This window comes from Colius striatus, chromosome 3 (genome assembly GCF_028858725.1).
Source record: "Colius striatus isolate bColStr4 chromosome 3, bColStr4.1.hap1, whole genome shotgun sequence".
NCBI lineage: Eukaryota > Metazoa > Chordata > Aves > Coliiformes > Coliidae > Colius > Colius striatus.
In genome coordinates this window covers 84,587,736-84,600,466 of record NC_084761.1, presented here as the reverse complement: position 1 = coordinate 84,600,466, position 12,731 = coordinate 84,587,736, and positions in this window count along the sequence as shown.

Genomic DNA, 12,731 nt, shown 5'->3' with positions numbered 1-12,731 from the left:
GAAGTAATAGGAGCTTTGATGACAATTAAGGAGCTGACAACATGCAGTGCAATCCAGACTGTGCAGTGTAGAATTGAGTGGGAGTAAGAATTTCATTTAAATGTTCTACTTGTTAAATATATCTTTCCATCTGCGTCTGAATCAGCAGCATCTCCCTCCAGGCTGATACTAAGCTCAAGAGGAAGTGAAACAGCTCCAAAACATTTTCAAACTTAACATATCCAGCTAATATTTTAAAACATCTGAGGTTCACTCCACTCTAAAAAAGGGGGTGGGAGTATTCCTTTCTGAACTATGAGTGTACTTCAAAGGTATGTCCTTTTCACTCCGATGTGAAAAGCAGACCTAATGCTCTTAGAGCTACAAAGACCTAATATCTTTGATTTAAAATCAAATCAAATCAAAATTAATACCAGACGGGGAGAGGAAAGGAGGCCAGAGAAAGTAAAAAGCAAATTATTAACATTGTGTTTTATCTGCCGTTATTTTTGGCATTTCATGTGGGTATTTAATTTTTTCACCCTTCAGTCTACTATGACTAACTAATTCCGAGCTTAACTGGTAGTGACTATTGGCAATTTTGCTCACTTGTCAGATAATCACAACAGTTCATTTTTCCAGATCTTTCATTTAATGGTGCTAGGCAAATGAATGAAAATTTATTTGCAAATACTATTCCCTTGTCAATTACTTCTTCTACTGATTCACAGCACTGGTATTTGCATCCTCCATATGTATTTAGGCCTTGGATCCTGCCAGCACTTACGTTCACAACTTATTGCTCACATTGAGCCACCCAGTGGGATACATATGGATCAAAAGCTATCTCATGCAAACTACAGATACATGCAGTCAAGCTTTGCCTTTACAGGTTTAAACAAAAAAAAAGCTTATTTAGCTCATTTCTCAGCATAGAAATAAGCACTACAAATCCTTAAGCAACGTGGAAACAGAGAACATAATAGCACATCTTTCAGTCTCAAGCTTTCCAAAAAGAAACAAAAGGAATAATGTGCAAAGCCAACGAATGATGCTGTGGTGTGATAACTTGCAGCAACCAGTATAAGAAAAAATCCCACAGACTAAAATGAATTTACACAGATTACTGATTGGACTTTAAGAACATGAATGCATTCCCAACACAATCCTTTTGCGGTAACCTGGAATAATCTTGAGGGATATATTTTAAGAAGCTGAAAAGGTCTCTTTTTGCAATGCTGCTAGTTCAGCCTAGCTAAAAGCCCAACTAAAATGTAAGATAATTTGTTTTAATATCTACTAAATAACACATGGTAGCCTTGGCTCCACCATAGGCTATTTATTTAGACATGTATATTTTATTCAATGTCTTTTATATTATATTCAAAAAAGCCACATGGAAGAACATTAAGACTCCAAAGCCAAATACTCAAATACTTGCAAAAAGCCAAAGTTCAAGTTGCCTGTTCCACTGTAGTACTGCCTGTTCATGAGTATACATTTCGACACCATCTCCCATTACAAGATCATTTACTCTTTTCCCTGAAGAAATCTTCTCCGAGATATTGCATATTTCCTCCCTCCCTCACTCAGAAAGGTGCGGCACATTCTGTTATTTACTGCATGAAAGCTTTGATGTGAGGTCAGGATTTGTTTCCACAGTGGTGAATGTGGTGTTGCACATCCCCATAGTAACTGAGTGCTTCAACCATGCATGTATTTTCACAACATCCCTGTCTCCATCCTCCGTCACTCTGCTTGGTCCCAATCCCTTTGGCAGGCGGTTGCCTTCCACAGTTTCACACCTCAGCCACCCAATTCCTCATGTAATCTCGGTCTCAGACACACCCAGGGAATGAGGTTTCCATCCAAGTCATAACTACAGGAAAAAAAGCTTTTAAAAGGTGGGGTTTAATCCTGACTTCCTTGAATCCCTTCTGATGAAACTCTTCCTTGACTCCTGAAGACTCGTTCAAGAGAAGAAACATCAGCCCAATTAGCCAAACTTTAGCAAAGCTTTTACAAACTGAATGCAGTGAATTGGAAAGGATAATATAACTTGGTAAATCCTTGCAAAAGTTGCAGGAGCCCTGCTCATAGCTTTTAAAAAAGAAGACACCATCTTTTTGGGAAAAGGAATTTGAACTTATTAAAAATAGTACATGAGGTTAAAAACATCCTCTGGCATAGAAAGAAGAACTTGCTTGCAAAAGTCTCTTTCAAAGTTAAGGGACTGTCACTTTAAGGGACAGTTCCCAGCAAAATAAGCCAAGAAAACAAAGGTAGTTTTATGAAAAGCAGGCAATGTTAATAGTTGTTGTGAAAAGTGTTGGTTATATGTATTTTCTAATCCAAAAAGCAAAATATATCATATATTCTGAATTAAAGCTTGTTATCTTTGCAGATTTGAGGTATTTTTAAGTAACAGTAATACGAAATTACACTTCAAGACTGTTTGGGGGAGGTTTTTTTAAGACTAAACACAATGCTAAAGATTTTTTTCTCTATAGTAACAGGAAAAAATATTCTTGGAAATTTTCTCTTATTAATACACGTTTTGGCAGTCAAATCCACATATTCCTGCATGTTGAGGAACAAGCTGTGTTGAAGAGCTGTTCACTTACAAACACAAAACCAGATTCCCTTTATGTGCTTCTCTCCATCCCTGCCTGCAGGTTCTCGTCAGCCCAACAAACACAGCTGCAATACAGAGCACAATGTGGATAACCCAGACAAATCAGCTGTGACTGAGTGTGTGCCTCAGATCAAATACACCTCTTCTGTAGTATCTGAGCACAAATTACAAAACCTTGGAACCTGAAGAAAATCCTGGTGCTGTCTCAACATCTGAGAGTTCACAATCTGAGCATAGCTGCTTGGGGCCAAGACTGGTGGCCTCTGATCCAACTGCCTGAGGCTGGAGGCCTGTCTGCACACCTTCAGTTACCATTGTCGCTTTGAAGCTCCCCTTCAGCAGCATGCCTAAGCGGCCAAGAAGGTCAATGGCATCCTGGCTTGTATAAGAAACAGTGTGACCAGCAGGACCAAGAAAAGTGATTTTCCCCCTGTACTCAGTGCTGATGAGGACACAAGTTGAATACTGTGTTCAGCTCTGGGCCCCCCCACTACGAGAAAGACATTGAGATGATGAAGTATGTCCAGAGATAGGCAGCGAAGTTGGTGAAGAGTCTGGAGAACGAGTCTTATGAGAAGCAGCTGAGGGAGCTGTGGGTGTTAAGCCTGGGAAAAAGGAGGCAACATCATGAAAACATGGAGGTACTGGCCTTCCACCAGAGCAATTTCAGCTCTGGTAGCAAATCCCTGTTAGAGGCATAAGGCAAAATTTCCTTTTCTATTATCAAATAATTCACATATGGGTCACCCCTGCAATGTCAGCTTCTGAAGATCTCACAGCAACCAGAAACACTGAGTCTTCATGGGAAGCCTCCCCACCTCCTAATATCAGAGAATAAGATAAAATTTTTCCTACTTGCAACTTTAACTTCAGACATTTTACTTAATCTTAAAGAAAAATAATTCATCAAAACACAGACAAAAAAAAATAATGGGCTTGGGTTTATTTCAGCTTTATCAAATCCCAGTGACTTTTTAGAAGGTTTGTTCAGCTGATCTGGATAAAAAGTAACATCTAAAACATTTTGAAGTATCATCTGAAGTAAGACTCTCTCACAAATTACAAATTGAAAGGTCAATGACTCTGTGAGTGCAAATCAGAACCTATTAGTAATCAAGGGCAGGAGTCCAACTATTATAAAATCCATCTCCTGATTCTATTAAGTAGGAGATTAAGTGCTGTGTAGCTGCATGGATAAACCCTTAGTCCTTTATACATCTACTATTTATTAAAATTTAACAAATGTTTTGAAGGCCACACCAGCTTAGTGTAGAAACAACCATGAATGAGGAAGCCTCTCCTTTTTTGACATTTCTTTCTCTGCTCGAGGTTTTAACACTTTCTAAACAGACACTCTTCAGATGACGGATGTAAACCTTCCCTATTACGCTGCCAGTTATCTCCTCAGGTTGTGAAGCATTGATCTGAAGGAAAAGAACCCTTGTCATCTTGACACACAACAGGTATGGATTTCCAGAGGTGTTACTGCATGTCAACAACAGAGACAGAGGGAGAAGTCCAGGTTTCCAGGCCCCAATCTGAGAGCTCGATCCACAGACGCTGGCTCTCTTTTTTTTAATACTGGGTTGTCAACATTTAAACAGAACTGCTTCCTGTGTCTGCCCAAATTTCACCATTTAGCATTGAAGTAGAAATTTTTCAGTCAACACCACAGAAGTTCCTGTACAGTTAACACATTCTCTGATCCTAGCAGTGATGGCTTATGCAACATCATCAAATGGGCAAGTTGTGTCCCAAGCTCTTGCCTCCTGCTTGGAAGGTGTTGCAACACCACCATGCAGCTTCTGCACATTGAATGTATCTTGTGGATATTACCATTTACACTACAGATGGATGTACCATTCAGAGCTGTGGGAATTTGGGGACACTCTCTTTGGTCTCTGTAAGAATCCAGAAGGCCTCATTTGGCCTCCACCTTAAGAGGTAGAAACAGAAATGCTACTCAGCCTTTACTAGTCACTTGAGTCATTTTAATGAGAAAATGAGTGTCATCAAGCATCACAGATCTTGATGGAGAGTGAGATGTTGTCTTTGTCAAAATCCAACCTACAGAATTTCTCATTTCCACCTCTAAAAGTGCAACTTTGCCTCACTTTACACTTATCTTTCCACATCCATGTTTGTCTTCTGACTTCTACTTACAATGGCAGCTCTTTGGGGAAAGGTCATCATCTGTTTCTACATCTGAACAGTATCAGGCTTCGGCAATTTCAGATCACAGCTGGGATTTTATCTCTTTTTTATAAAAATAACAAATAAATACTCTTTCCTACTTCCTTTGGCAAACCAACAAAAACCCCCAAAACACAAAGAGGAGAGGAATGCTTACATTTGAATCATTTGATCAAATGTCTATCTGTTACATGACATAAGCATTTACACACATAACATACTGCAAATATAAATTAACAGGCTATGTCTAGGGATTGGAGCTTCCATACAAGGGGACAGCTTCAGCTTTGATGCATGTAGGCTCACAGAATCTTGTGGGTTGGAAGGGATCTCAAAAGATCATCTAGTCCAACCTCCTTGACAGAGCAGGATCACCTAGAGTAGGTCACACAGGAACTCGTCCAGGTCGGTTTTGGATGTCTCCAGAGAAGGAGACTCCACAACTCATCTGGGTAGCCTGTTCCAGTGTTCCATCACCCTCACAATGAAAAAATTCTTCCTTGTATTTCTTTGGAACCTCTATGTGTTCCAGTTTGTACCTGTTGGCCCTTGTCCTGTCATTGGACATCGCTGAGAACAGCCTGACTCCATCTTTCTGACATCCACCCTTTATGTATTTGTAAACATGAATGAGGTCACCCCTTAGTCTCCTCTTCTCCAAGCTGAAGAGCCCCAGCTCCCTCAGCCTTTCATCATAAGGAAGATGCTCTCCTCCCTTCATCATCTCTCTGGCCCTGCGCTGAACTCTCTCCAGTAGCTCCCTGTCCTTCTTGAACTGAGGGGCCCAGAACTGGACACAATATTCCAGATGAGGTCTCACGATGGCAGAGTAGAGGGGGAAGCTGGAGACATATGCTACACACACACTTTTCTCACATGGAAAACTTCTCAAACCAGGAGCAATACTACACAAGAAAGCTCCTAATTAGTATGGAGCTAGCTTTGCCACTGTGTTACACTCCCTTCCTCAAGTCACTTATTCGCCCTCAGATGGAAGAAGAAAAATCCAGGTATGTTTAAAAACAGCAACTTCTCCTTTGGTGAAAAGTTCCAGAAAACCAAAGAAGGAATGCAAAGTATTTTTTTGCAACAGATTTCAGATACGCTGAAAGGATCCTTGTGCATTTCCTCTCTCTTCCCTCTGCTATTTCAGGAATTCATTAGAGAGGTATAGAAGAGAGGCAGGGCATTTTATGTTTAAGGTAATAGTCTCTCTTCATTTAAAAACAAACAAAGCAACCAACCACAAACAATTTTATAGAGAAAGAAGTTGGACAAATTTTCAAAACTTGGCATAACCCTAGGCAGAGCACTGCAGTCAGATTCTCAGGTATTAACTGTCTCATTTAGCCATCTCATACCCTATATGGAACAGTCAGGTCTGTCTTTTGGTGCCAGATATTTTTTGATGAGGCAGCTGTCTTGGAAATAAAAAGGAGAAATTCTTGAAAATCATTATTATCTGCAATGTTTCTGCCACTAAGAGCAACATGCACAGAAAACAATGTAAATTGAATAGCTGGGAGTCCAGGAAAGGACATGTTTGTAGATTGACTTTCTGCAGGTGGAAATGATGTCAAGAGGAGGTCAGATAATGGTGAGAAAGATGAGAAAAAGGTCACTTTTCTTTACGATTTTGCACATCCTGATGAGTGCAGGTCATAAAGTGCTATATATTTTCCCAGGTCTGTGGTTCCATGAGAGGCTGTCTTCATCTAAACATTGGCCAGTGGTGCTTCAGTGTCTCAGCTCATTGTCACCTGAGCTGTACTTAAAGAACGTGAGTCAGGCCACATCAATCCTTCCTTATAATAAAAACTGATTCTCTTACACTCCTCTTCCATGTTTTTTAAGATGCATCTTTTTTCCCAGTCTGGATTATAACATGGCCATATAAATACTGTGCTTCCTTAGTGACAGTGGAGGGAGGATTTGAAATACTGGAGGCTGATACTACTGGGAACATCCAAGTGCTCTGGTGAAATGACAATGATAGATTGTTTGCAGATGTGCTCTCCAGATATCTTTGCATTTCCCTATTTCCCACTGCAGCTCTTACTGCATCAAGTAACAAAAATAGAAGGTGAGCTCGGGGCAGGTATGTCACTTCTGCATCACAGAAGCATAAGCAATAATGTTCCTGTGCTTTGCAGTGCTTCTTGGACCTGCTTAATTTACTGTATCAACGTTGTCAACATAGAGACAGTTATATTTAATATATACTACTAATAATTATAAGATATTTCCAAGTTTAAGCCATGTAACCTAATATGTGCTTCTAGTAGTAATGAACCTTTTGGCTTAAAACTGTAGAGACAGGTGAATAGAGAACTGACCATCTAGCTAAAATTTTACTTGTACTAAGTACCAAGACATATATATGTGCACAAGTGTATGCAGGCTTATATATGTATATTTATATACACACAGCCATACGTGTGCACATGAGCAACAGAACATCCTACTAAAGTATGCAGCAATAGAATAATCAATTATGCTTAGAGTGGTTGAGGATGGCTGCAGTTGCCAAGTGTACAATAGAAACTGCTGCTCTAATGAGTGGAATATTTAAAGAAAACACATTTTTTTTAAATGGTGGGTTTAGTAACTTTTCGAGGTTTACTGGAATAATTAAAGGGAAAGGTCAGTAAAAAAAAATGTTTTTCTGTTAATTCAAAAGAATTCCAAGACTAACTTATGTGACTAGTCAGTCAGGCAAAGCATTCATCCCTTGGCTTTGCCAGAACATCAGTGGTCACTTGCATTAGCTTCAGCTGTCATTTGTGTGTCTTCTAAGGGGAAATGGTCAACATTTTGCAATGTTTATGGCTTCTACGATGTACACAGTCTGCTAATCTCCCTGGGACAACTTTTATAACCTTGGACCTATTTGTTACCCAAAATACACGAGGTGGATCTGGACCAAGTGTATTTGGCTCTAAGAGGGACACTGTCAGACTGTACAGTTGCACAATGGAAACATTCCAAAAATCATAGATAATGTTGTTTAATGCCTCCCATAACTGAACAAGGAGTCAAAGCTACAGCTCTGCCACAGCAGGCAAGCACAGGATGTTCCCACAAGCACTCATGGCAGTCCTGTTGGGTCAAGTGTTGTCCTCACCCTGCAAAGAGTCTCAGGACACAGCCAACTTACATGGTTTACACAAAGGAAGCATCTACATCTACAGGATGCATCTACACCTCCTTCAACTCAGATCCAGAAATGTTATTCTGCCATTTTCTGTTGAAAACACCCATCAGCAACTCCCAGTTCCAAATAATCTTAAAGACATTATAATTTGAACTGCTTGGTGAGTGTCTGTTAGACTAGTAAGGTTCTTTGACTGGGACAAAAAACCAATAAACCAACCAAAAAAGGACTCCACCAATATTCAATAATTTTCTTTGCTCAGCTCTTCCACTAGATGGGGGTGGAGGGGGTGAAGAATAAAGAAACAATCACGAATATCAGAATTACCACCAGCTACTTATAATAATCATCATCTTTTAATTGATATTGCAGCATCATATCCAATGTTACTCAGAGCTGGCTAATGAGGTCAGTGCCTGCACAACGATCTGTTTTGAAACTGGGTCAGATTCAGTGGCTGCATATAACTGTGCCATGATTTAGCAGATTTGAGCTTCTTATACTGGTTTCTAGTTAGTTGTCAGAAAAATGATGGAAGTTGTTGGATTTACTTGTTCAGACAAGTACCTCAAAGCACACTTGGAGTGTGGTACTAGTCACTTTGAACTATGTGGGTACAAAAGGAGTCAGAGGATTTCATTTTCTAATAAAATGCGGAGCTGACAGCCCAATTCCTGCGCTGATCCTGTCTCACATTATTCTACCTTTCGACATGGCCACTCCACAGGTCAGTCTAGGTCTTACATGATACAGAAGACCCTGCATGGACCCTGTCCACGGTGTACTTCCACACACATGATACCTCCTGCTACAGAGATGAGCATATGTGCACAAATCCACCCTATTTTGAAACTGTTGCATTTTCCTTGAGTTTTGACTCTGGAGGGCAGGGATTTCCCACTCCCCAGTGTCAGTCCCTCTGAGTTTTTCCTCTATATTTACTTTAATGAAACTCTATTAACAGGGCTAAATTATATGAACTCAAATACATCTTTCTGTAGTATATATACAGACAGAAACAATAGCAGACAGCATTAGGTATAAAACAAAGCACAGCTGTTGTGTAAGCACCTATATAGCAGCTGCGAGGAACTGTATTTGCTCTGCTTATGGAACGGGAATATTCACCTGGTATTTCCAAACTTCCACAACCTGGGTAGTGTCCAACCTCAGTCAGTATGGTTAGTGAGTCTGCACTGTGACAAGCTTCTCAACCAAAGAGGAAATGGCTGTGCAGAAACATCCAACCTGTTGTCACAACTAAACAACTTACACTCATCTCAAAAAAACGTTTTTTTTTAAGTTTGTGGCCTATCCAAAAGACAAAGACATTCAGGTGCTGTTTTTGTACAAATCAAACTGTATCTCAATCATTTAACTTACACATCTGTGACTGGATATCTGTCTGAAGCTTCTCCCAGCACACTCAGCTGCTCTTTAGCATCACCACCAGTTGACATCCCCGTCTCAGCTTGTTGTGGTTTGGCCCTGCTAGCAAAGAAGCACCACGACAGTCTCTCGCTCGGTGCCCCCATTCACCCCCAGCCTCGTTAGGATGGCCGAGGCCCCAGCGAAATGGGAGTAAAAATATAAGCAAGGCTGTTGTGGATTAAAACAAGGGTAGGGAGGGCTGGCTGCCAGTTACAGTTCTGGGCAAAACAGACCTCAGTACTTGACTTAGAGAGGAAAGAAGGAAAGTTTATTCTACAAGAAACAGAAGGGAATAAAAGCAAAAAGGGAGTAGGATGATGAGAAAACTGCAACCAGCACTTGAAGATCTCCCTCCCCCATCCCTCCTTTCTTCCCAGGGCCAGCTCACTGCTCCCAGTATCCCTGCCTCCTCCCCGCTCAACGGCTCAGGGTGGGCACGGATGGGAGATGTGGTCAGTCTCTCACAGACGGGCTCTGCTGCTTCTCTCTGCTCAGATGAGGATGACTCCTGGCATTCTTTCCCTGCTCCAACACGGGCTCCCTCCCCTGGGACACAGTCCTAAACAAACTTCTCTGGTGTGGGTTGTTCCCAACAGCTGCTGATACAGGGTCCCTCACATGGGATGCAGTCCTTGGTGAATATCTCAGGTGTGGATTCTTTGCCACCATTGTAGTTTCTGCAGTTACAGGGTCCCTCTCTTGGGACAAGGCCTCTTCTGGGCATGAGCTGTTTTGTCGTGGGTTCCTCCCCACAGGTACAGCTGTGGATATTGGGTCCCTTCCTCGGGACATGACCTGCTCCGGCCATAGTGATAAAGACAGCTTCTTCCAGCCATAGTTTTAAAGAAGAAAATCACTGCCCCTGGCTCGGGGTCTGCAGTGAAGTGATTGAGTCCCCTCCATGGGACACGGCCTCCTCTGGCCATAGTCACTGTCCCTGGCTCAGGGCCTTTAATGAAGTGAATCATTGCCCCTGGTCTGGGGCCAGCTTTAGCAAAATGAGTCTCTGCCCCTGGTACGGGGTCATTATCAAAACGAGCCTCTACCGCTGATGCAGGGTCTTTAAAGAAATGAAAATAAATCTCAGCTTCACCAGTACTCTCCGTAGAATGCAGGGGAGTCTCTGCTTCAGCACAGCTCCTCCTCTCTTTCATCATTGACCTTGGAATCCACATGGTTGTTTCTCTCACTGTTCCTACTCCTTGCACCACCACCAACCAGAAGAAGAAGGGGCAGAAGAAGGAAGAAGATGGAGGAAGAAACCTCCCCTTCCAGCTTCTTCTTAAAAAGTGATCGTGGAGGTGTCTAACTGGCTCAGCCCCAGAAGTGGGTCTGGCTCTGAGCTGGGGAGAGCTGTGAGCAACTTCTTACAGGAGCCATCTTTACAGCCCCTTCCCCCTTACCAGAAAAGTCGATCATGTCAAACCATGACACAGCTGCTGGGGCCAGGCTGGCTACCAGGTGCTCTTGACAGAGGAGATTGGAAAGCCCAGTGATCAGTTCAGCTCTTGAATGCATGAAGACAAAGTTAGACTCTGACTTTCAGAGGCCGGCCATTTAGTCAGAAATATTAGCAGAACCACAGTGAAAAAAAAAAAGATAAGGAGCACACTGTTAAGGCTCTTGATTATATTCGAGCTTAATTGGCACAAACACAAATTGTTCTTTTAATTGGAGACTGTGTAGCCTGTTGAGTACAGGCCTGAATTTCTCGGTGATAAAACCAGGAAAGAAGTCAAACTGAAAGGCTTCAATTTCTTTTCTTACATCACTGTGTGATTCCTGAGGGATACGATTAGTTTTCCTGTAGTTTACGCTAGCTTGTGAGCTCACTCACTGTTATAAATGGGTTGTCTGTATAATTGTTACCAATTACATGCAAATTGCAGCTAAATGGCAAAGAGAGCCCATTTGTGCCAAATGTTGGTTTACACTTTGCTCTCTTTCTAAGACAGTGGGGAGATAAAAAAGCAATTGGATTGATGAGTGGGATGTCAAAATTTCTCTCCAGTTTCCATTATGTAGCTAAACATTGCCTCACCATTCTTTGACAAATACTGGAATATATCCAGAAATCACACTTCGTTTTTCCAAGATGGTGATCAAATATCTCCCAAAATCTAAGCAAGAAGTACCAGTTCTTGTTTTTCCTCCATGTCAGATCTGCTATTCAGACACTACAAATGGGAGCTTGATATGTTTTCCCGCACTATCAGTCAGTATTCAGTTTGCAATGAGACTTGCCAAGCGTCTCCAGATTCTTTTCTCTGTTTCCGACTCATTATGGATCTGAGGAGCATTTGTTCCAAAAACAGTAACTCGCTCAATGTCAAGTAAATGCTCTGGTCACACAACTGAACCACAATTCAGCTTTTTTTTCCCCCAATTTCTGTGTCATTCATGCCAGGCAAAAGTATCAGAAATGCAACTAAATATAAGAGAAATACTTTTTTTTCTTTTTAAACTTGGGTGTGGGTTTAGTTTATACCCTTGACAATGGGTAGAAAATTTGAGAAACAACACAGAAATTCCTGAAAGAACTTTAGCCTCAGAGGCATTTATTTCAATGGAGACAGAACTTCTGTGTCAGCAAAGTATGCCAGAATGTATTTAGCTTCAAGTGTGTACTTAAATCACATAGACTTCAAGGGAACTTAAATATGAGCTTAATTTTGAGCATATGCTTAAGTGCTTTTGGTGAATAGTATTGAACCACAGCATTCACGTCTTTGTAAAGGACAGAATGCTTACCAAAGCAACATTTACTTCTCAGGGCACGGTGTGTGTCTTTTAAATCCTCCTTTGATGTTTCTTGGTCTACTTTATTTTTAAAGGCTCACCAGAAATCAAAAAGGATTAGTAGGTCATGATCCTGCAAGCTACCTGGTATGGATCAGCCCAGGAAAGGACAGAAATGGAGTTTAGCTAGCAAAGAAAACATTCTTGCCTGGAGCAGTCTGCAGGACCAGTTTTCTGAAGCACAAATTAGTTAAAAACAGTTTGGCATTTTATTTTGTATTTAAATCATTATCATTCTAAAGACTATTTTAAATAAGAAAAGTAGAAAGCAGAATATAGGCTATTTAGCAGATCACTACAAGTAAAGATGACTATTAATCTGTATTAAACACTTTCACTTATGTCAGTGATACCTCTTGCAATACAACCTTTTTTTTGATGCACCCTTAAAAGAAAACCTTTCCCTAAGTACAGTATATTTATCATAGTTTGTTTTTCAAATGGTGAGCTGAATTGACATTTTTATAAAAGCATTGATTGCTAATATAACATTGGAAAGTAGAAGTAGAGAAAGTCTTGAAAGTGAAATTAAAAAAAGAT